A 25,181-nucleotide genomic window follows, 5' to 3' on the forward strand; every position below is an offset into this window, starting at 1 on the left:
ACCTGATATAGCTGCCACATAGACCGATCTTGGGTCTTGATTTCTTGAGCCTCTAGAGGGAGCAATTCTCATCCTATTTGGTTGAAATTTTGCATGAGGTGTTTTGTTATAACTTCCAATAACTGTGCTAAATCGGTACATAACCTGACATAGCTGCCATACAAACCGATGCTTCTTGAGCCCCTGCAGGGCGCAATTCTTATCTTCTACAGTATTCAGCATTAAATTCATTTATGGTCCGAATCAAACAATAACTTCATATAGCTCCAATTGCATAAAGTTCTTATTCATTATTCTTTGTTTGCCTAAAAAGAGATACCGCGTAAAGAACTCGACAAATGCGATCCATGGTGGAGGATATATAAGATTCGGCCCGGCCGAACTTAGCCCGCTCTTACTTGTTCTAACTTCTATAGGTGTTGGTGCCTTGGCACCTGTTGTCGAGAGTAATGCTTCAAGCGCACAACCAGTCGTCAGACTAACGAATGAGGAAGAGTTGGTAAACCTGAGGGGCGCTCAGTTCGCCCTCACCTTTAAGTAAGGTGGAGTTTCCGGTTCAGGTTCAGACAGCGATAGTGTTAATGAAACAGTCATAGCAGCCGAATGGATTGATGAGGACAGCGGGACGGCAGTAGTGAGCGAAGGCTTTGCAAAGCTCATAAGAAAACCGAGAATGCTATCCTGGGCAAGACAAAGGAGACTGAGGAGCATGCATAGATAGTGTAATCGGGCAAAAGTACAGGATGACGGTAGGAATACAAATTACATTCCAGGCACTTCTACGGAAGCTGGAAAGAGAATTAAATTTCCCGAAGAGAATAATACTGCCAAGACGCTGAAAAGGAAAATGAGATCCCCGCTTTAAAGTACTTTGTGATGACCAAGCAAGCCCTATCACAATATGGACTCCTCACCGTGTCCTGAGGAGGGAGACAAAGGAATGCACGCACGGCTCCTGAGTCTTCATGGAGGGCTGTGACTTTCAAAATGATGCCACAACCACCACGGAAGGGAAAAATGGTCGCTGAAAAAGTAAAGGAGAAGCCCTCTAACACCAGAGTGGCAAGGAAGTACAACAGAGATGAGCTAACTTATGCAGTCATCAATATTGGCAGTGGTGCATCCACTGTTATATTGACAGTGCATCTACGGTTAACAAGCGAATTTTTGAACATGTGGTGAACACTGAAGAGGGTTCACCCCATACAAATGACACACAGATGCGAGTAAAGAGGGGACATCTCCACGCTGCTCTTTGAGTCAGCATAATGTATTGATACCATCAAGAAGCTTGTCGGTAGTATCCACACTCCCTGGGAGGGAACAAAGCTAGTTAAGGTAAAAAAAATTTACATTAACCATTTCACAAATTCGACAGTCTTCATCAAGGGATGGCAAGGTTTGCTCGCGGAGAAATGGGAGGTCTTTCACAGGGATGAGAAGAAGAAGGGAATTCTCCTTGCGGTTGATCCTTGATTCGTGAGTGACAAGTTTGGCTAAGACAAGTTTCAAGTTTCACTTAAGCGGTATTTTTCACTTAATCGTATTACAATTATGCGCTTTTTTTTAATTTATTGATTCAATAACTAAGCCAAACAAGGCCTTATACAGTCACAAAGTTGACAAAAAGTTCACAGAGATGACAACGGAGGCCGACGTAGCGCAGAGGATAGCATGATCGCCTTTGACGCTGAATGCATGGGTTCGAATACTGGCGGGACCATCGAAAAAAAAAATGTCATCGGTGGTTTATGCCATGTAACATGTCGCACTGCGGCACGCCTTTCGGACACGGCTATAAAAAGGAAACTCCTTTAGAAAGCACTTTCTTCTGGTATGTTGCTAGAATCCTACAGTGGCGGCAGAGACGATGTCGCGGAATCAATCTCTGATGTTGGTGTATAACGTATACCGTCTAGTCCAAATGAGGTCTAAGTAGCAATGATCCGACCAACGAACAACAATGTAGCTGGTGCTGATGGGTTGCTAGCTGAACTATTTAAGATCAGAGGCGAAACCATGATAAGGCGTATGCATCAGCTTGTCTGTGCGATTTTATCTGCGATATTCTCGAGTGGACATGTGTGTAGCCCATAGATTTGGGAGCTTTCTGTAAATATGCTTAAAGTTTGGGAACAACATGTTCTTTATTTCGTTTCACATCATCTCCCAAATGTTCAATGAACTCCTTACTCCGAGTAAGTAAATTGTTGTAGTCCTTGGGAAAATTGCTACCTATGTTGTTGAATATATTTTACTTTTTTTCTTTATCACATCTTCACCACTTAAGAATGCTGCAGTTATCTCTTCTTCTTCCTTTTAATTGAAATTCAATAGATTTCGCAGAAGAGATTCCCTTCCCCTGAACGCTGATATTATCTAAACGCCTCCTAAATCAAAAATTTTCGATTATAATACCAAAATAAATTAAACTACAAATCTTATTAAACTTTCCCAATTACGCGTTCCTTTCAACGGCCTGGCAGGCAGACCAGCCTTTTCTAGAGTCATAAGAAGAACTCGCAAAAAAAAGGAAAAACTAGTAGATAAGAAAAATAACCCTCAAAACGGCAGCAAAAAGTACAACAAAAACAACCACAGATAACAAAAACATTTGGTGCAAACCCAAATGGCTGATGTTGCAGCATCAGCAGCAGTAGCTGCAACACAAGACAGCTAACATCAAATCACCGTCCATCATAATCAATGTCAGTGGCAAAAGCCCAGCTGGTCGGTTGCATGGCCACAAGATTTTCTAACAAAACTTATGTCTAAACTTATTTCCACAAATACTCGCACATACATAGTCAAGACTGCACGATAGTTCCTACAAAAATGTGAAAAGGCCTGAAAGCAGGCGCTTTAAATGTTAACGATTGCGATTTCCACAGATGGATGGAGAGACTTAGAATTTCAAGACGATTAAGAATACTTACACTGATAGAAAAAGGACGATACCGGCTGGTATCATTTTATTAGCGTTATTCGAAAATATTCCTAATACCATTTGGTATCAATTTAATACCATATGAAGTCTCATTACTGGCTGGCTTCCTTATATATGGCACACGATTCAGAGATGCCGACTTCAAACCTTAAGTCGCTGGTTAAAGCCGCTTCTGTAGGAAAGAAAAACCTCATTGCAGGAAGTGAGGCTAATGCACAACACCAGATATGGGGCCCAACACGGGATAGCACCACACAGCCTTAAACATTGAGGTCCAATCTTAGTGATGTTCATTGCTGTCACGAGAAGCTTACCTGCGAGCTACGTCCACAGGTTGCGGATATAGGAATGCTTTAGGCGGAGTAGCTGCAATTGCAGTCGTGGACAATCAGCGGTATCGAGCAGAGAGTCTCAGTGAGAGGACTGGTGGCACCGGCTCTTGCACAAGTACTGAGTGCCTATGATGCTCGATATGACAAGGCGAGTTATTGGCGCCTTTAAATAACCAATTGCCACCTTGTTCCCGCGGCGATCGATCCTTTGGACCGGAACGAGCTTGCTCACACAGGAGCTTGACAAGGATCTTCACCTCCACATGAAAATGTGGCTACAACAACAACCAGATATGGGGAAGTTCGCAATCTGGCGATTTGTAATAAAGGGGATAAACCGTCCTTTAATAAGGTACTTGATATTACCTTTGTATCGGAAAATATAAGTGGAAGAATATGCGACTGGGAAGTGTTGGATGAATACAGCTTCTCTGATCATCGTTATATAAGTTTTAGCCTTGGAGAAGAGACTGAAGTAGTGGTCCCTCGTCTAAACAGAAGAAAGGAAGCAAATTATGCACCACTATCCCTTCTAGACTAGAAAAGAAAGTGAAAACTACGGAGCATATAGACATAGTGGATAAGCGAATCACGAAGGCCCTGAATGTCTCGTTTGTGTCAGCATGGTGGACATCAGAGCTGGTTGGTCTAAGGAAGGACTGCAGAAAACTCTTCAACAGAGCAAAAGCCACAAGAGCACCACACGATTTTGACATCTATGAGGCTGAGCTAGGAAAATATAAGGGCGAGCTTAGAAAGGCTCAGAACAAATCCTGGGTAGAATTCTGCAACTGCGTGGAGGATACATCTGAGGCCTCTAGGCCAAGGAAGATTCTGTCCCTGTAATAGGTTTACGGTGGGGTATATCCAGAAGTCAGAGAATATATGGTCAATGTCTAGTGATTAAGCACTAGAACTACTCGTTGATAAACATTTCCCGGGAAATTCTCCAGCGGACAACGTGGTGCTAGAAAAGGTTGTCACTGATATGCATGCGTCGCAGGCCATTAGGGAAATTGCGTCTGAGCCAAAAATCCTTTGGGCGATAAGAGGTTCGACTCCATTAAGTCGCCAGGCCCTGATGATGTATCACCGGTTGAATTACAAGCTGTGCCTGATAGACTGGTTCCCCGTCTAAGGGAGATATACTCTGCTTGTATCAGAATGTCATATAAACCTGTGGGATGGACGGACACGAAGGTCATTTTCATTCCGAAAGCAGGAAAACCCTACCACACGTAGGCGATTGATTTTCGTCCTATTAGTCTGTCATCCTTTATGCTGAAGACTCTTGAGAGGTTGATAGAAACATATCTTAGGGCAAAGATCCCTGGAGATTGCCTGTCGCGGCAGCAGCATGCATATAGTAAAGGCAAATCCACTGAAACAGCCCTTCACGCTGTCAAGGAATATACAATGGTAGCATTTTTTGACATTAAAGGTTCTTTCGATAATGTAAAACCGACGTCAATCATGAAGGAGTTGGAGTTTCTAGGCGTCAACTCTATCTCTGTGTATCTTAAAATATGGGTCAGCAGAAGAACTCCTCAAGGAGGTGTACTGTCTACTCTACTTTGGAATACAGCAATAACAATATATCATTGTCTCTGAAAGAAAAAGGCGTAAAAGTGGTCGCGTATGCTGATGACGTGGAAATTGCGGTTAGGGGAAAGTTTCGCAGCACTCTAAGAGGTATACTTAAGGAAGCTCTAGGTCCAACAGCAAAGTGGGCTACCGAAAATGGTCTGGGTATAAATCCGTGCAAGACAGAAGTAGTTCTTTTCAGCAGGAGATACAAGTGGAACCTGTCTCCTTGGGTGGATAGAATGTTTTTTTTTACAAAGAGCGCAAAATATCTGGGAGTTTTGCTGGACAGGAAATTGAACTTCAAATTCAACATTTTGGAAAGGGCAAGAAAGCCTACTCTTGCCCTATACACCTGCAAGAGAGCCATTGGCAAAAGTTGGGGATTTAGAGCGTGTGTCATGCATTGGGTATATACTGCAGTTGTCAGACCTATTATGCTATATGGTGTTGGGGTCTGTTGGACGGCGCTTAAAAACTCCACTTAATGCTCAATATTTAACCGCATCCAAAGGATGGCTTGTTTGTGCATCTCAGCCGCACTGATGACGACACCATCTGGTGCATTGAATTTAATGCTACATTTTACGCCTCTGGACATTGTGGCTACCCACATTGCAGCGACCACTGCCGTGAGTTTAAGGGAGTTTTCTCATTGGTCATGTGGCGGCTACGGACACTGTGTTATACTTGATACAATATCCGATGTTCCAGGCTGTGTGGATTACATCCTACCCTAGCCACTTTATGATAAAAATTACTGCACCACTATTCCTGATAGAACCGTTTGGAACTACGATATCCCTGGTAACAAAAGTTACATAGACTTCCATACGGATGGCTCCAAAGTAAGCGACCAGGTACGCTTTGGGGTGTACTCTAAAAGTCTAGAAGTGGTCATATCGTAGAGGTTACCCCACCACTGCGCTGTGTATCAAGCAGAGATCCTTACAATTAAGGAAGTGGAGGAATGGCTAAGATATAATGTCATTACGACTATTGGCATAAATATCTTCTCAGACAGCCATTAAATCCCTGGAGAATGTATTTCTGAACACAAAAACCACCCTCGGCTGTCGCAGATCTCTTAACGAGATGGCTGAACAGTTAAAAATTCACCCGTTCTGGGTGTCGGGCCACAGAGATATCCCAGGGAATTCTTAAGCAGACGAGCTTGCGAGAATAGGAACTACCTTACATATGCCAGGGACACTGGAATCTGTGGGTATGCCTCTAGCGACATGTAAGCTAAGTTTTCAGGACCAGGCCCGAAGCCCACGAATGATAGATGGTCACAAAGAGGGGGCTGTGAGCATTCCAAAACTATGTGCTCTCAACTAGACTTGAAGAGGTCTATTGCTTCTGTCATTGGCTAGAACTGACGTTTCAGTCACTGTGTCCGTCATTACAGGTCACTGTCTAATCGGAAAACATGCTGACAGACTGAAGGTTGCCAGCAACGACTTTTGCAGAAGTTGTTGGGACATCGAGGAAGAAGAGACTATAGAACGCCTTCTTTGTGTGTGTCTCGCACTAGCAGTTAGAAGCAGTTCCACTTTGGGTTCTCATTTCTTGCAGAACCTGTCTGATTTAGCGGATGTGAACATTGACAAGTTATTGGGCTTTTTAAAGCGATCTGGATGGTTCAGTGGTAGGAACTAGAAGGTGTATTCCTTCTTCTGTTCCTGTGGTATCACAATGGACGAAAAAATCAAAATGAGTCTGATGGCAGGCTGCCACTTATACCTAACCTAAAGTATCTCACGATAGCGCTCACCATTCACAGTTACGTTACGATTCGCATCATCATCATCATGAAGAAGTACGATCCAATGATGCCACCAGCCCATAAACCGCACCAATCTGTGACTTTTGCTGGATGCATTGGTAGCTCTCGCAATGCGTACCTACTGAGCCAAAATGAGCTTCGTAGTAAAATGGAAGAAGCGCGCGATGATTTTTCTGAACAAAGCATGCATTTCGATTAAAAAGTTCAAATTTTTGTTCAAGTTCAAGTGTTGTTCGTTTGTAAGGCGATTCATGGTTAAATTTTAGACCAAACTGAAGATGTTTGATAGTTAAACAAAACACGAAACGTGCTTGAGCTATTTAAACCAGTGTTGCCAAAAAGATAATAGCTAAAACTTCACCCTTTACAATTTCTGAATTAGTTATCTATATCAAAAACATGATAAAACAAGAAGTAAAATGGAAAGATCGATTTATATGGGAGCTGTATCGGGCTATAGACTAATTCAGACCATATTAAACACGTATGTTGATGGTCATGAGAGGATCCATCGTACAAAATTTCAGGCAAATCGGACAATAATTGCGACCTCAAGGAGCTCAAGGCGTCAAGATCCCAGATCGGTTTATATGACAGCTATATCAGGTTATGAACCGATTTGAACCTTATTTGAAACAATTGTTGAAAGTAAAAATAAAATACGTCATGCAAAATTTCAGCCAAATCGAATAAGAATTGCGCACTCTAGAGGCTCAAGAAGTCAAGACCCCAGCTCTGTTTATATGACAGCTATATCAGGTTATGAACCGATTTAAACCATACTTGGCACAGTTGTTGGATATCATTACAAAATAATTCGTGCAAAAATGCATTCAAATCGGATAAGAATTGCGCCCTGTAGAGGCTCAAGAAGTCAAGACCCAAGATCGGTTTAAATGGCAGCTATATCAAAACGATCAAGAATATATATACTTTATGGGGTCTCAGACGAATATTTCGAGTAGTTACAAACAGAATGACGAAATTATTATACCCCCCATCCTATGGTGGAGGGTATAAAAAATCTCTTGTGTGGTAAACGATGCTGTGTTCGTGTCTTTATACGAAAACCACTTCTTGGAATCGATTGCTGAATACAAAGAACTGATGTTGGTAACAGTGTAGCATTATTTGTATACCCTCCACCATAGGATGGAGGCATACTAATTTCGTCATTCTGTTTGAAACACCTCGAAATATTCAAGTGATAACGAGAATTGTTTTAAAACAATAGCGGTTTGGTACTAAAACCAATACCAGTTTGGTATTTAAATCAATACCAGTTAAGTAATAAAGTTAGTACCAAACGGTACTAATCATTTTATATTTCATCCATACAAAGCGGTATTGCTTTGTTACCTCGCGATCTTGCTTTACTATCAAAACCGCATCGTACTGACATGAGCAAGTTTGGTATCAATTTTTTCTCTGAGTGTATACTCTATAGGGCCGCAGATCAATGCTTCGATGTGTTACAAACGCAATGACTAGGTTAGTTCTTAGGTGGTGGGTATAAAAAGTTACTTTTATGTAACACCTCAATAAACCCTGTTAAATACAGTCCATACAGCTCTGTATTTAAATAATATGTGGAACATAATTTTTGACTATATCTCCTAATTTTGCAATCTCATAAGATCGAATAAAGTCTTAGATATTAGTTCATGCGTTGAAGTCGACATTACCTGCTAGTTAGTGATTATGTGATACGATCTACTTCATTAGGACACTTGGAAATTCAAAAAGGCCTATTTTAAGGCCGCCTTTATCATCTTCACTAAAAGATGGAAACTGTCGGTAAGGACGGATATACGGTCGTGTCTACATGCAACACGCCCTCCAAAATGGATGTGCCACCACAGACTTGGCGAGTAAGGAGTTACATGAAGACACCTTGAGGCTATTGCAGCAGCAGCGGTAGCAGCAGTACAAGCAGTAGCAAAATGTGGCGGCAATTTTCAAGGTGCCTCGCTCACTTATCAAACCTGCGTTGATCTTGTTGCTGTTGTTTTTGCTTTGGCCCATGTTGCTGCATGTAAGAGCTTGGCTTTTGCTTCTGTTGGTGATTGCCTCCATGAGGCAACAAAATGCATTCATTATTTGTCTGCCCCAATGACGCGACGTCGGAAAACATTCTTGGGCAAAAAAAAAAGTAGTCGAACAGCTTCCAGTTTTCATCAATGCCCATCGTCACTTGCACACAGACACACTGCTGCTTTGCACATACACATATGCACATATTGATAAATATGTATAAAAATGCTTTGTTTTTTGTTTTTGGGTGTTTTTGTTTTTTTTTTTTTTGTCTTGTAACAAATCGGACATTAGGCCGATTGGCAATGAGCAATTTGCTGTTGCATCTGAATCTGTTCCTGTTGTAGTGCCAGCAGCATTATGGCCCCATCCGGGGCAGGGTGAGCAATGCTATTGTTGGTGGCATTGAAGATGGTGCATGAAGATGCCTTGGCTAAGGCTTACGATGAAAATATAAGATAATAATGGTGGTGGCCACCAAACTTTGCTGCTTCATGTGGTGTTATGCCTTGGCAACATGTTATATGGTAAAAAGTAAAGAAATCAAAACGAAGAGGCCTAAATCTTTGCAGCTTTTCGTCAGAGTCTTTTGGCAATGTGGACACTAGTCTCTGTGGCCGTAGTTGCTGTAGGAAAGTGGTTGGCTTGCCACAACTTTAACATATCGTCAAATCTGGCTGCTGTTGGCGGCGTTGGCGATAGTTGCCATGTTGTTGGTGGTTTTGCCGATGGTGTCCGTGTGCGAGGTTTTCGCATCTAGCTAATAACTATCTTTATTAGAATCTAAACAATTGGTTTTAATTCAACCGCGTGTCGTCGCCTACCTTAGCTCTGGTGTAAGTGCAGAAGTGACCAGACCAATATGTTAACACCAATCAGGCCAGTTCATAATGATAAATTGTAAATATAATGGGGAAAAGTTTGTTCATGGCACAGTACCTCAATTAGGGATAACCACCCCTGAAAAAAAGTTCTGATGTTCTCGCCAGAATTTGAACCCAAGCGTTCAGCGTCATAGGCCGACATGCCAACCTCCTCTACGGAATGGTGGCCTTCAAGTAACTAATCAACTAGCGATAGAAATTTATGAAATTTTCTGCTTATTTTCTTTTTAAGTATTGGTCTTAGAAACTTACTTATCGTATCATTGCTATCGATATTTTTCTAAAAATATCGAAAATTTCCTATATTGCGATTATCGATTCTTTGCCAGTTCTACTCCCTAAGTATAGTAGTATTGACTATACTGCAGGTTTCTGTGCCAATATTTTCAGCAGTGGATTACAAAAGACGTCTACTTTAGCGTTTTTGTCATCAGATTATGAGATTGCTTCAACTCCCTTCACAGCTCAAGAAATCTGAATTAAAATTTGTTGACCAATTTACGCCAATTACGCTTTCAGCTTCAGATCTGGTCACCCCTTTTTATGGTGTTGTGGAAAACACTGTAGGCACTACAACATACCAAAGGAGAGGGTGTAACAAATTGCCTATTAGTTTTCCATATCGTTTTGGATGGCGAATGCAAGTAGTCGCTAGAACGTTGGACCAACATATCTGTGTGCCTGTGTGAATGTGCGAGAGAGTATGTTGGTGTATCTCTTGCATCTTTCATGTATCTTAAATATTGTATTAGTAATTACAACAAATAGCCACAACACAGCTACCAGTTACAACTTGAAGACTATGCACATTGTGTCAGCAAATATTGTGGCGTTCACTTTTCATCAAAAGTACCCTACATGAGGTAGTATAGGGAATGATTAAGGAATCACTATATAAATATCGAATCCACTTTAAGTGTATTTATTTGGTTTTTATATCCAACGCCACAACTGTAGTAGGCTGGGCCAAGAAGATAAGCTAGGTTCATTGATTAGTATGTCGATCGAATATCAATCTCAGATTTGGTTTAGTCATGTCGGTATGTCTAATCAACAACAACTGCGACAATTTACAAGTCACAACCGGTTTTTGTTGGCAAATTTAAACACCTCTAAGTTAACAAAATGTTTGTTAACTGAAAAATCAGATGTGGATACTTGTCGCGCCGAAGTCGTTGCAAATTTTTGCGAAACCAGTGGAGTTATTGTAGACCTCAAGCGGATTTTTTTGTAAAGATTTTCGATTTGGTAGCCCAAACCATTTTTCGAAATACCGAGGTAACCAACTTAAGAGGTCTGCCAAAAGGCGCCTGGACAGCCAAGGACTTTTTAGTAGTTCTTTTTCGATTTTGCTCCCACTGTGCGCCGTCCTGTTGGAACCACATGTCCTCCAAGTCCAATCATCCAATTGAGGCCAAAGGAATTTTGTAATTATTGAACGGCAGCTATTTCCATTTACAGTAACGTGCAGGTCTTGATCATCACGGAAGAAGTACGGCGCAATGACGACGCCGGCCCAAAAACCGCTCCAAATCATAATTTTTTCCAGATGTAATGTTCACTCATGGAGTACGTGTGGATAACTGTCTGGCCAATAACGCATATTTGGCTTATTGACGAAATCATTCAGCCTGAAATAAGCCTACTCCGACTTTCGGTAGTAAACTTTGATAGTTTCGACTCGTTGTTGGCTCGTATATCATTCCATGATGAAATGGCAAACCTATTTGAATACAAAATTCAAAAGAGCGGTAAAAGATAAGGCCCCGTTTGCTGATTGAATCAATCAATTTTTTAATTGAAAACGGTTTTATTTTCGTTGAATTTTTAATTGAAAATTTATTGCAAATTCTTTCTATGATGTTTAAGGTTATAGAAAAAGTCGATGTGCAAAATTCCAGCGGATAAGAATTGCGTCTTTCAGAGGGTTAAGAGCTATAATCGGAAGATTGGTTTATATGGGAGCTATATCCGATATGGCCCATTTACAATTCCAACCGACCTACTTTACGCCTTCTAAAGTTAGTGTTCTTTCCACAGACAGACATGACATGGCTATTTTGACTTAAAATGTCTTGGTGATCAAGAATACATATACTTTATGGGGTCTTAGACAACTATTTTGATTTGTAACAAATGGATTGACGATGTTAGTATACCCTCATTTTATGGTGGAGGATATATAAAGAGAGTGTGGATTATAGTCCACCCCATGCCACTGTTTGCATAGTCGCAAGTCCGTGCTTCTTACAAAATACCTAATCATTCTGCATTTCATGCGCCTAGGTTCCAAAATGGAAATGTTCTAATGTCTCATCATCTTTCCCGCATGTCATTCAAACATTATCACTTGGTGCCCGTAGTCAGAATGAATTTCGGTATAATTACGGGGCTTGTAGTGCCTCGTAATGATATCGAAATCCATTCCGACCTCCTTCCTACTTCCCCGCAGTAATAGCCTAGCATTCTCACGATAAATCTCCTTCTTACATACCAAGACCCTGATGGTTAAATAACTATGGTTTGCCCAAAAAGTAATTGCGGATTTTTCATATAGTCGGCGTTGATAAATTTTTTCACAGCTTGTGACTCTGTAATTGCATTCTTTCTTCTGTCAGTTATCAGCTGTTAATTTTAGCTTGCTCTAGAAAAAAAGTGTAAAAAATGTATATTTGATTAAAGTTCATTCTAAGTTTTATTAAAAATGCATTTACTTTCTTTTAAAAAATCCGCAATTACTTTTTGGCCAACCCAATATTTGTAAAGATGTTTATGTTAATAATGTACCACTTCACACATTCTGTGGGTGATCGGTTTTCTGTCTGCAGGACTATGGGCCGGTTAGCCAGCCGATAAAGAGTTCTCAGTGGCTGCCTAATAGGCAAGCTGTCGAAAATCTAGAACTGCATCCAGTGGCGTGTTTCTCGTTGCTCCACCTTTATTACAACATGGTATCTGAATCTGTTGCAACGTTGCACTTCTTCTCTGTCGCTGACCACCAAACTATGTGGACGTTGTTTGTATTGGTCTAACTGAGCTTCTGTAAAGCCAGTGCACTGTCCTTGGATTGAGGTACCATTTTGAGCCCCAGTACGCCCTTGGATGTAGTAATGTCAGTCCATTTTTCCATCCAAATTTAAAAAAAAAAATGTTACATGAGAAATTCCTTATGTTAACTCAGTAAATAACATATTTCGATATCTGACAAGGTCAAATACTTAGGTGTGATCATGGACAGGAAACTGATTTGAAAGTGTCACATTCAAGAGCATATTGAGAAGGCTCACAGGACGGGCCGTCGGCTCAAAATGGGGCCTGAATCCGAGGTTAGTCCACTGGCTCTACAGCAGCGTGATTAGACCAGTACTTATTTATGCCTCAGTAGTTTGGTGGACTGCTATAGAGAAAAAGTGCAACATAAGAACCATACAACAGGTTCATAGAACATGTTGTCTTGGCATAGGCGAAGCGATGAGGGCCACGCCCGCTAGGGCACTGGAGACTATTCTAGATATCCGACCCATTGACATACAGATTAAGTGTGAGGCAGCCACTGAGGCTATGAGACTTAAGGCGGTTGGAGAATGTATTTAGGATGGGAGCAGCTCATACTATCGCGGTATAATTGATTTCTGGTTTTGGAGCCATAAAAGGCGTATTTACTGTCGGATTTCGCCGAAATTTGCGACAGTGAGTTGTGTTAGGCTCTTCGACATTTTTTTGCAATTTGGCATAAATCGGTCCAGATTTGGATATATCTGCCATATAGACCGATATATCGATTTAAAGTCTTGGCCCCATAAAAGGCGCATTTAAAATCCGATTTTACTGAAATTATATACAATTGAACAATGACTTGGAAGTATTTGGTCCAAGTCGGAACATGTCGGAACGATATATACCCGAGGTGGTGGGTATCCAAAGTTCGGCCAGGCCGAACTTAGCGCCCTTTTACTTGTTGTTTTTTTATAGTCATTCATATACTCCAAAATTGTATACGTCCTTCTATGTATAGTTTATCATCATTTACCAAATTTTATTTATTGTAATGATATTTAGACTTGTAATGAAGATTGAGTGAAAATATTGTTCATCCATAAGATCACAAGTATTTCCCAACAAGTTTCAGAGCAACAGCGTGGTGCCTACTGACCCAGCGCAAGTTATGCTATTTTTACGCACCACTTCAATGGGCTAGTAATTCCACGCGTAGCTCCTTACATGGTCGATATGTACCACTTCAATTTCCTCAATGACCACTCAAAATGCATTGAATAGGGGCTGTTGCTGCCGCCTCTGTTCTCGCTGCTGCCGCTGTGGGCACTGTTGTTGTGCCTTTATGCTACTGTGGCATATTTATCGAAAGCAACAAACAATTTTAATTAAAATTTTTATTCGATAAAATAGATTCTTATAAATTGGCTTCTCCCATTCGCTGCCGTGCTGTGGCTGATGTATTGGCTCAATCAAAGTTCTATTTTGTTCCGTTGTTGATTTTCTTTCTGTGTTTTTATTTTTTGCTTTTCTAGTTTTCGATTTATTAGAGCTGAAATATGCGAGGCAAGGAGAGTGCAGCATTCAAATGTAAATGTACAATTGGACCCATAATGGAAATATAATGGGAAATTCTATATGTGAACATGAAAAAATTAACTGTTCTCATCGTTGAGTCGTTCGTTCGATTTATTTATCCCGCCACATTTTGCCATACATTTCTCTTTCACATAAATTAATAAAATAAACAAAAGCTAATTGCAGTAATTTTGATTGAAATGGGAGAAAAGGTGTACTTCAATGAAAGTGAATTGGATATCTAGTGCAGAATTAATAATTGGACTTGGATGAGTGGATGAAAACAACCAATTGGTATGACCTGCAAGCAGTAGGATTTAGAAATTCAAATATTGCTCAAGTTATTATGTTATCGTTATCATTTAATATATTTTTTAAATATATTACAATTTTGCAAAAATATAATGCAAACCTGTTTCATTTCAATCATATCACTTGATCCCAAATTATAAAGATAGGTTGGGTTGGAAAGAGGATGAAGATATTAGTTCACCCAATGTAATACAATTAACACTAAAATGTAACCTCAACTAGTAAAAAGGGCCGAACTTTGGATACCCACCACCTCGGGTATATATTGTATGTAAACCACCTTTCATCAAAATCCGGTGAAAATTCCATACCTTATGTCCCATAGCAGTTATATCGAAATATTTTCCGATTTGGATCAAACACTAATAAGTAGAAGTCATTGTTCAATTGTGTATAACAGAATATTGGTCTTTTTAGTAGCTATATCTAAAAATAAACCGATCTAAACCATATACAACATGGATGTCGAAAAGCCTAACATAAGTCATTGTGTCAAATTTCAGTGAAATCGGATTATAAATACGCCTTTTATGGGGCCAAGACTTTAAATCGAGATATCGGTCTACACGGCAGCTATATCCAAATCTGGACCGATTTGGGCCAAGTTGCAGAAAAATGGCGAAGAGTCTTACACAACGCTCTGTCCTAAATTTCGCCGAAATCGGACAATAAATGCTACTTTTATAGGCACAAAACCTTAAATCTAGAGATCGGTCTATAAGGCAGCTATTGTCAAATCTGGCCCGATCTGGGCCAAATTGAAGAAGGACGTCGAAGAGATTAACACAACTCACTGTCCCAAATTTCAGCGAAATCGGACAATAAGTGCGCCTTTTATTGTCCCAAAACCTAAAACCGAGAGATCGGTCTTTATGGCAGCTATATCCAAATCTGAACCGATCTGTGCCATATTGAAGAATTATGTCAAGGGGCTTATTTTAACTCACTGTCCTAAATTTTGGCGCCATCAGACAATAAATTTGGCTTTTATGGGACCAAAACCTTAAATCAAGAGATTGGTCTGTATGGCAGCTATATTCAAAACTGAACCGATCAGTGCCAACCGATCAATGTCGAAGAGCTTAAGACTTACTCACTGTCCCAAATTTCAGTTAAATCGGATAATAAATTTGGCTTTTATGGGACTAAGACCCTAACTCGGAAGATCGGTCTATATGGCAGCTATATCCAAATTTGGACTGATCTTGGCCAAATTGGCGAAGGATGTCGAAGGGCCTAACACAACTGCCTCTCCCGAATTTCAGCAAAATCGGATAATAAATGTGGCTTTTATGGGCCTAAGACCCTAAATCGGAGTATCGGTCTATATGGCAGCTATATCCAAATCTGGACCAATCTGGGCCAAATTTGCGAGGGATATCGAAGGGCCTAACACAACTCACTTTCCCAAATTTAAGCAAAATCGGATAATAAATGTGGCTTTTATGGGCCTAAGACCCTAAATCGGAGTATCGGTCTATATGGCAGCTATATCCAAATATGGACCGATCTGGGCCAAATTGCCGATAGATGTCGAGGGGCCTAGCACAACTCACTGTCCCTTTTATGGGCCTAAGACCCTAAATAGGCCGATCGGTTTATATGGGGGGTATATCAAGATATAGTCCGATATAGCCCATCTTCGAACTTAACCTGTTTATGGACAAAAACAGAATCTGTGCAAAGTTTCAGCTCAATATCTCAATTTTTAAAGACTGTAGCGTGATTTCAACAGCCAGACGGACGGACATGTCTTGATGGCCTTAGATTTTTACGCTGATCAAGAATATATATACTTTATAGGGTCGGAAATGGATATTTCGATGTGTTGCAAACTGAATGACAATATGAATATACCCCCATTCTTCGGTGGTGGGTAAAAAAATGTTAGTAACTCTGTGCTACTTACAAAATCCTTAATTGTATTCCATAACACGCCCCTAAGTTGGTTCATGTCTGGTATTTTGTATCCACCTAAGTACCGGTGTCCTTTAGCCGCGAAAGCCGGGCAATTACATATGAAATGCCCCAACCTCTCATCAGCTTCCCCATATGCCTTACACATGCTGTCACTTTCCGCACCGTTTTGCATAAGTGAGCGCGTGGTCCTATGTGTCCCGCATAGATCATTCTTTCGGTAATGGCCTCGTCCTCTCACGATCCGCATAGTATTTTCGCCGTCTTTCCGACCGTTTCGCTGTTCCACAGTCTTACATGCGCGATTGTAGCCCACGCCCTTAACTTGAACTGCGTTGACCCGAAAGGCTTTGGGTTAACCAAGTTTATTGACAGCAGTAGTCTGGCCTTCACAACCAAAACATTTGCTTTGTCATTCCTTCTTACCTCGCTATGGTTCGACAAACAAACGATGCGAATCGTGCTATCCCCAGAGAAGGCGTTAATCTTGTTCTTACACTACAAGACTGTTCGCGATCTTACCGTCCTGGTTGTTAATGCCCTTACACAGACAATCGCTTGTTGTTGTTGCATCAGTTCTATCCTGCGTCTGCTTGGTTCTGTTGAATATCTAGATTCAGGAACTCAGCGAGTAATGTAGGGATCTCCAGTGGGATCTAAGTCTTTGACGAGTGGTTCTGGCTGTGTAGTTACACAGGCGACATGTGTCGTGTGGTCCCAGGTCACAATCGGAACACGTATCGTGCAGGTAGGTGTTGAGGCGGAATCGTCTGCCGGATGATTGTGCCAGAACTACTCTGGTTTGCCGAGGCAGTTTAATTTTTCAGCTGCAATAAGTGGCGGTTGTACTCCAAAGACCACGTTCACCCAATAGCTATTCACCGCATGTGCTACGTATCTGCATACATTTTGTGCACATGTTGCTTGATCTAGAAGGTCTCTACTTCTTCTCGCTCTAGATCATGAAGACGCACCCTGAGGCTTCTGGGCGAAGAACACCCATCCACAAGATGATGATTTGGATGGGCCCTACGATAACAGCCCAGAGGGTATTGCTAAAACAGCATGTAGCTATGTCTTCAGACCGGAAGAATGTTTGTCTCCTGATGGAGGTGGTTCGGCATTTTGACAGTTCTAACTATTGGGTTGCCCAAAAAGTAATTGCGGATTTTTTAAAAGAAAGTAAATGCATTTTTAATAAATCATAGAATGAACTTTAATCAAATATATTTTTTACACTTTTTTTCTAAAACAAGCTAAAAGTAACAGCTGATAACTGACAGAAGAAAGAATGTAATTACAGAGTCAGAAGCTGTGAAAAAATTTGTCAACGCCGACTACATGAAAAATCCGCAATTACTTTTTGGGCAACCCAATATTATTACACCGCGCTGCATAACTTGCCGGCCAATATCTTTGTGTGTGGCCGATAGGATTTCTTTGTCAGCACTCCAAGTGCTGCTGGCAAGTGATTTGAAGACCTTGTCTCTATTTTTGACCTTAACGGAAATTGCGGTGGCGTGTTAAGGGGGAATACGGAAGAGCTGTCAAATGTGACACCAAGTATCTTGGGACACTTGATGGTCGGAATCGTTACTTCGTCGACTTTCGCATTAAGCTTATTATCCACCTCATAAGTGTATATGGTGAACAATATGATTGAAGATTCAGTGGCAGACATTTTGCAGCGAAATAAGAGGCAAGATGGCTGAGGTAGACGTTTAATCTAACGCAGAACATACATATGATACGGTTTCTATGCTATTTGGAGTGGGTGGAATAGAGAGTAATTAGTTTCGGGGTATATTCATTTGCCTTGGGGTATTTCCTGTTTCACTCTACGGAGTTTCGACGTCTTAGACCTAAATTCCACAAACGACTGGCGACCACACAGATAATGCGTGCTAGAGGAACTGGTTGGCGATGTCTTCCATCAATTTGGCATGACGGACTATGTCGATAGATCCAGTGCCACAAGGACCTTCCCATTAAAAGGCCTGGGCTGATTGAAACCACGGAAAATATGTGCGGTGATGGCATGAATGCGGTGGTTGTGCTGTGCAGTCTACGAAATCCATGCTGATAATCGGCGAATGGATTCTCCAAGGCGGTTCAGGAGGAGTAGTCCTTCAAGCGTCTTGGTTATTGATGAGAGGGTCGGTCTTTATGACTCCCCCTTACTCGGGTTCTTTTCAGGATTCAATAGCGGAATCACTCTACCCATCTTCCAAACATAGGGTATTCTAAGAGTGTTCAATGACAGTTATATAGTACTCGAGACCAAATAGATTCAGATCCTTCAGCATCAGTGTTGAGACTCCCTAGGGGCCCAACGCCTTGGAGCCACAGATGGAATTTGTCCACTTCGTCCACGGTAATGGCTGTTCATAGAATCCAAGACTACGGATACGACGAATGGCTCTACTCCTACCATTGTCCCTCTCGGGATGATCAATAATTTACGTTTGAACAACCTGGCGCATCTCTTCGGATCAGTCACAGTAACGTCGCCAAGACTGGCTGAGGTCCTGTCATCCCTTCTGCCGGGGTTCGAGAGTGACTAACCAGTAGAACACAGCTTGCCTAAACCAGTACCTAAGTTACATTGCTTCAAATGCACCAGCCACAAATTCCGCTTATATTCCTTGACTTCCCTGTTTATTTCCAGATTCACCTCAAAGAATACCATCTCGCTCCGCGAAATTGGGCTGCACTTGGGGTAGTTGACCGGCAGGTAAAACGCGGCCGGCTGCTGCGTTAATGATGTCTCGGAATATCCCTCGGCAACTAACACATTTAAGGGGCGATTGGTGCATTCTCTGAAGCCGGCTCAATCGGCCTTCTTCCGGTTGATATATGTCTAACGCACAATGGCGCGGCCAGAGAAAACGGGTGACAAAATTCCAAATTAAGTATGCGCCTACGAAGTTTTGGAAGAACCTGTCTTATGGAAAACATTCTAACGATTTCAAAAATGCTACCCACAAAAATGTCAGAGTTTTAGCAGACATACCCGTTCAAAGTTGGCCTATTTTCGGTTTTCAAAAACGAAAAACAAAATTTTTTAGGTATTTTGGCCCGATTTCAAGTGCTATATGTCGAAAATTAGTTAAGTAATTGACATTTTTTATTTTGTCTACACAGAAAAAAAATGGAAATAAGACGAAATGGATGGTTATAACTCCCAAAGAGCCTTGCACAACCAAGCAGATAAAGATAGTTGGGAACCACAACTTTGAGACAGTCAGTTACTTTATCTACCTTGGCACCGCCGTAACCGAAACGAATTACACCAGTTTTGAGATTAAGCGAAGAATAATAATGGCAAACAGATGCTACTTTGGACTAAGTAAGCAGTTTAGAAATAAGGCCACCTCTCGGTATAACTACCCATGTTGTTATATGGTTCTGAGGCATGGGTACTTGTGAAAGCAGATGAGGCAGTGCTTGAAGTATTTGAGAGAAAGATTCTTTGTAAAATATATGGACCAGTTTGCGTTAATGGAGAATATAAGCGACGCATGAACCACGAGCTGAATGACGACGATAGCATAGTTACACGCATCAAAATACAACGGCTGCGTTGGCTAGGTCATGTTGTCAGAATGGATGAAGAAGCCCCAGCATAGAAGTCTTTTGAAGGCAAACACGGTGGTACACGCAAACCGGGAAGACCAAAAGCCCGATGGAAAGATCAAGTTGTGGGAGACACCTCGAAACTTGGTGTCAGAGATTTTAGAATGAGCGCAGAAGATCGAGGCGCTTGGAACGCTATTCTACGTTCGGCTAGTGGAACAAATGCTCTGTCTTAGCCAATTAAAGTAAGTTAACTTTTTCAACAAATGTTGTTTTGGGATTAGCATAGAGCTGAAAACAAAATTTCGCTTAAATCCTTATTTTCACAAGAAAGACAAACTTTACATTCTATGTAAATTCCAGAATGATCTTCATAAATTATTTAAATTCTAAACATATCAACAAATAGTTTACAATCTTCATAATAGTGAACACCTTCGAAATAATTTTTTTTAGAAAAAGAAATATGTCCCAAATACATTTTTGAAAATTGGTCTATATATTGATGTTAGTTAGATTCACAGTTAATGGCTTAGCCCTCGAACCTACGAAGGACCCACAATGTGGCACACCTAGAGGAAAGGGGAGATATTTCAAAACATTTTTTCTGAAATTCCATGTTTTTCTATTCAATACACTATTAAAATTTTATTTTAACAATTCACAAACTTTAGCAATAAAAACAAAATTCCTTACAAACTTACCTCCGGAAAAGAAATACTTCACTGGCTATCAATTCAAGTGTGTTCCCAAACTGTTGAAATAAATAGAAAAAAAAGAAATCAAATTATTAAGTTTCAATAAACGAAACAATAGAGGTTTTTGTTTTTAATCGGAACGTCATAAACGAATCCAATTACAGTTACAGTATTCGACAATAATAAAAAGTGAAAATGCACAAAAAATGCCAGAATAAATAAAAAGAGACACCAACTGATATGGAATTGAACTGAAAAATATTGGAAAAAAATTATAAAACAACAACAACAGCGCAGCAGTAACACAAAAACGCATTGCGAATAGAATAGAATGTCTTCCTGTAAGCGATGGTTATATTCATACAGTCGCTGGAAATTGCATTGTCACAAAGAGTGTTTAAAAAAACCGGTGCAGATTTGGATACATTTTTACTCTATTTGACAGCAGAAGACCGTGGAAGCGTGTGTTAGAGCTATCGAATATCACGGCAGAGGGAAATCTGATATATTTACTGCCATATAATATCTATATCGGACCGATTTCAGAGCAAGATTCCAGCAAAATTCTAATGGGAAATTTTTAAGTCTTACCGAACTAGGACCGAATTCGTAGAACATTTTGGACTGACCTCTTGACCAATGTCTTACAAAATGAGGGTGATTTTGACGACAAATCGGTCCGATTTCTTGACGAATGTCTTATAACAAGAAAAAAAATAAAAAAACAAGTAAGAGCGTGGTAGGTTCGGCCGGGCCGAATCTTATATAACCTCCACCATGGATCACACATGTGGAGTTTTTAAGCAAACAAAGAACAATGAATAAGAACTGTTAGGCTATTGGAGCTATATTAAGTTATAGTCCGATTCGGACCATAAATGAATTGAATGCTGAACATTGTAGAAGTCATTGTGCAATATTTCAGTTCATTCGGATAAGAATTGCGCCTTGTAGGGGCTCAAGAAGTATAATCGGGATATAGGTTTATATGGGAACTGGATCAAGCTATAGATCGATTCGGTTCATGTTGGACACATATATTGATGGTCATAGGAGAAGCTGTAGTACAAAATTTCTGCCAAATCGGATAAGAATTGCGCCCCCTAAAAGCTGAAGAAGTCAAGACCCCAGATCGGTTTATATGGCAGCTATATTAGGCTATGAACCGATTTGCGCCATACTTAGCAAAGTTGTTGGAAGTCATAACAAAACAACTGAACCCTCCAGCCGCTCAAAAAGTCAAGATCCAAGATAGGTTTATATGGCAGCTATATCAAAACATGGACCGATTTGGCCCATTTGCAATCACAACCGACCTACACTAATAAAAAGTATTTGTGCAAAATTTCAAGCGCCTACATTTACACCTTCGAAAGTTAGCGTGCTTTCGACAAACAGACGGAAAGACGGACAGACGGAAGGACGGACAGACGGAAGGACGGACAGACGGAAGGTCGGACGGACAGACGCATATTTCGAGGTGTTACAAACAGAATGACGAAATTACTATACCCCCATCCTATGGTGGAGGTTATAAAAAGCTATATTCAAATATAGACCGATCTCCCGATTTATGTTGTTGGGCCCATAAAAGGCGCTTTTATTAACCGATTTCAGTGAAATCTGTTACAATGAGTTGTATAAGACCCTTTCATATCCATTCCGAATATGGTGGTGATCGGACTATATTTGAATAAATGTAATTGCCATATGGACCAATATTCAGTTTTACCGTCTTGAACAGGGAATTGTATTAGGCCACTTGCCATTCGTTACGAGTTTAACCAAATCGTACCAGGTTTATTAATGATGCATTTAACACCGCATTATGGCGAAACGGTGTTAATATCCATATATACCCGAGGTGGTGGGTATTCAAAGTTCGGCTCGGTGGAAATAATGCATTTTTACTTGTTTAGTATAGAGATTGGTTTGTATAGGAGCAATATCAAGTTTTTATACGCACCACCGAAGACCCCATCTTTCGGTTCATTTAGTTATTCCGTTTGCAACACATCGAAATATCCTTATAAAGTATATATATTCTTGATCAGCGTGAAAACCTAAGACCATCTAGCCATGTCCGTCTGTCCGTTGAAATCACGCTACAGTCTTTAAAAATACAGATATTGAGCTGAAACTTCCGCAGATTCTTTTTTTTATCCATAAGCAGGTTAAGTTAGAAGATTGACTTTATCGGACTATATCTGAATATAGCCCCCATATAGACCGATCCGCCGATTTAGGGTCTTGGGCCCATAAAAGCCACATATATTATTCGATTTTGCTGAAGTTTGGGACAGTGCGTTGTGTTAGGCCAGTCGACAGCTTTCTTCAATTTGGCCCAGATCGGTTCAGATTTGAATATAGCGGCCATATAGACCGATCTTACGATTTAAGTTTTTGGGGCAATAAAAGCCGCATTTGTTTTTCGATTTAGCCAAAATTTGGGACAGTGAGTTGCATAAGGCCTCTCGACTTCGTTCTTCAATGTGGCACAGAACGGTCCATATTTGGATATAGCTGCCACATAGACCGGTCTCTCGATTTAAGGTTTCGAGCCCATAAAAGGCCGATTTCGCCGAAATTTGGGACAGTGAGTTGTGTGAGCCCCTTCGTCAGCCTTCTTCAATTTGGCCCAAATCAGTTCAGATTTGGATACAGCTGCCATATAGACCGATATTTCGATTTAAAGTCTTGGCCCCATAAAGGCGAATTTATAATCCAATTTCGCTGAAATTTGACACAGTGACTTATGTTAGGCTTTTCGACATCCGTGTCGCATATGGTTCAGATCGGTTTATTTTTAGATATAGCTACCAAAAAGACCAATATTTTGTTCTACAAAATTGAACAATGACTTGCACTTAATAGACAACTCAATATCCGTGTCAAATTTGGTCTAAATCGGACCATATTTACATAAAGCTGCTATGGGAGCATAATGGACAGTTGATTTACATATATACCCGAGGTGGTGGGTATCCAAAGTTCGGCCCGGCCGAACTTAACGTCATTTTACTTGTTTAGATAGAAATTGGTTTGTATAGGAGCAATATCAAGTTTTTAGATACACATGGACCGGATTTGTCATGGCAGCTAGATGTCATAATAAAATTTCACTTACATTGGACAACAATTGCGCCCTCTAGAAGATGAAGAAGACGAACCAGAATAAATCTAAAGGATAATCTTCCCTCATCAATGGCCAAATGCTGTCTGTACTACTTCATGCATAGGCATCAAATGTGTGGCTATAGACAAAAGTTATGCATTCATTGCATTCGACGTTGGCAAAATAATGGCAACAATGACAGCAACAACAACACCATTATCAAAGGCACCAACAACTGTCACAAAAACAAAAACAGAAAACAAAAACTACCAAAAGCTGCAACAACACATATGCGATACGATACGATGCAATTCGAATAGATTCGATACGTTTCGTTTTGTGATGCGATGCAGTGTGGTGGTCTCCCCATTTTGGAGTGCATTCGAACACCAAATGAATTGTTCGTTCGCTCGCCAGCTCGGCCAGCAACAACCACTTTTTTGTTTATGAATTTATTATAATTTTTTTTTTCACACGGTATTTGTTTTTTCATTATTTTACTTTTGCAAATATCAAGGCCAAGTTTTTGTTCTGGCAGGCCGTCAGTCAGTTAGTCAGCCAAACCCGCATATGTGTGTCTGTGGGTAAAGTCGTTAGATACGAAATCAAATAATACGGGCTCCAAAGCTGTTCGAGGAATTATAAAACGACAAAAACAAACAAAAGCGAATTTTATTCAAATTGATCTAAAGCATATCGATTTGGAATTATTAAATGCCATACGCGGAAAAGCATTTTTGATGCAAATTCATGTGAGCGTGCATTGTAAAGCCCAAATTGACTGGGACTCTAAATATAAAATAAGCAACATTTTCCCAATCTCAAAAACTCAGAACAACATTTTTCTTTAATTTTAAGTCCTGGGGAATACTGTCTTGGAAATACTACTTCCGGATGGACAGATTTGCAACGATCAACTGTCCGGTGTAACGGTGAAATGGCAATCTTGTAATGAAAAACAAGTAAAAGCGTGATAAGTTCGGCTGGGCCGAATCTCATGTTCCCTCCACCTTGGATAGCATTTGTCGAGCTCTTGCCTCAGTATCTCTTTTACGGCAAACAAAGAAACGAAAAGAATTTCTATGTTATTGGAACAATATTAAGCTATGGTTCATTTAGGACCATAATTGAATTGAATATTGGAGACCATGGTAGAAGTCATTGTGTAAAATTTCAGCCAAATCTAATATGAATAGCACACTTTAGGGGCTAAAGAAGTAAAATAAGGTGATCGGTTTATAGGGGAGCTGTATTAGGCTATAAACCGATTCAGACCATATTCCACACGTATGTTAAAGGTCATAAGAGAAGCCATTGTACAAAATTTCAGCCAAATCGGATAATACTTGTACCCTTTTGAGGCTCCAGAAGTCAAGATCCCAGATCGGTTTATATGGCAGCTATATGAGGTTAAGGACCGA

General features: G+C 40.5%; 1 protein-coding gene across 4 annotated transcripts in view; it reads right to left on the reverse strand.

The window, feature by feature from the left end:
• Nucleotides 1-25,181, reverse strand: part of LOC106083945 (mushroom body large-type Kenyon cell-specific protein 1) — a 490,542-nt gene that overhangs the window by 379,392 nt on the left and 85,969 nt on the right. For all 4 annotated transcript variants that reach the window (XM_059363636.1, XM_059363638.1, XM_059363637.1 and 1 more), the window contains one exon: nt 20,652-20,701. The gene's annotated coding sequence lies outside the window, so the exon portion shown is untranslated. The remainder of the gene's footprint in view (nt 1-20,651; nt 20,702-25,181) is intronic.

The sequence above is a fragment of the Stomoxys calcitrans genome, chromosome 2 (genome assembly GCF_963082655.1).
Source record: "Stomoxys calcitrans chromosome 2, idStoCalc2.1, whole genome shotgun sequence".
NCBI classification, from domain to species: Eukaryota; Metazoa; Arthropoda; class Insecta; order Diptera; family Muscidae; genus Stomoxys; species Stomoxys calcitrans.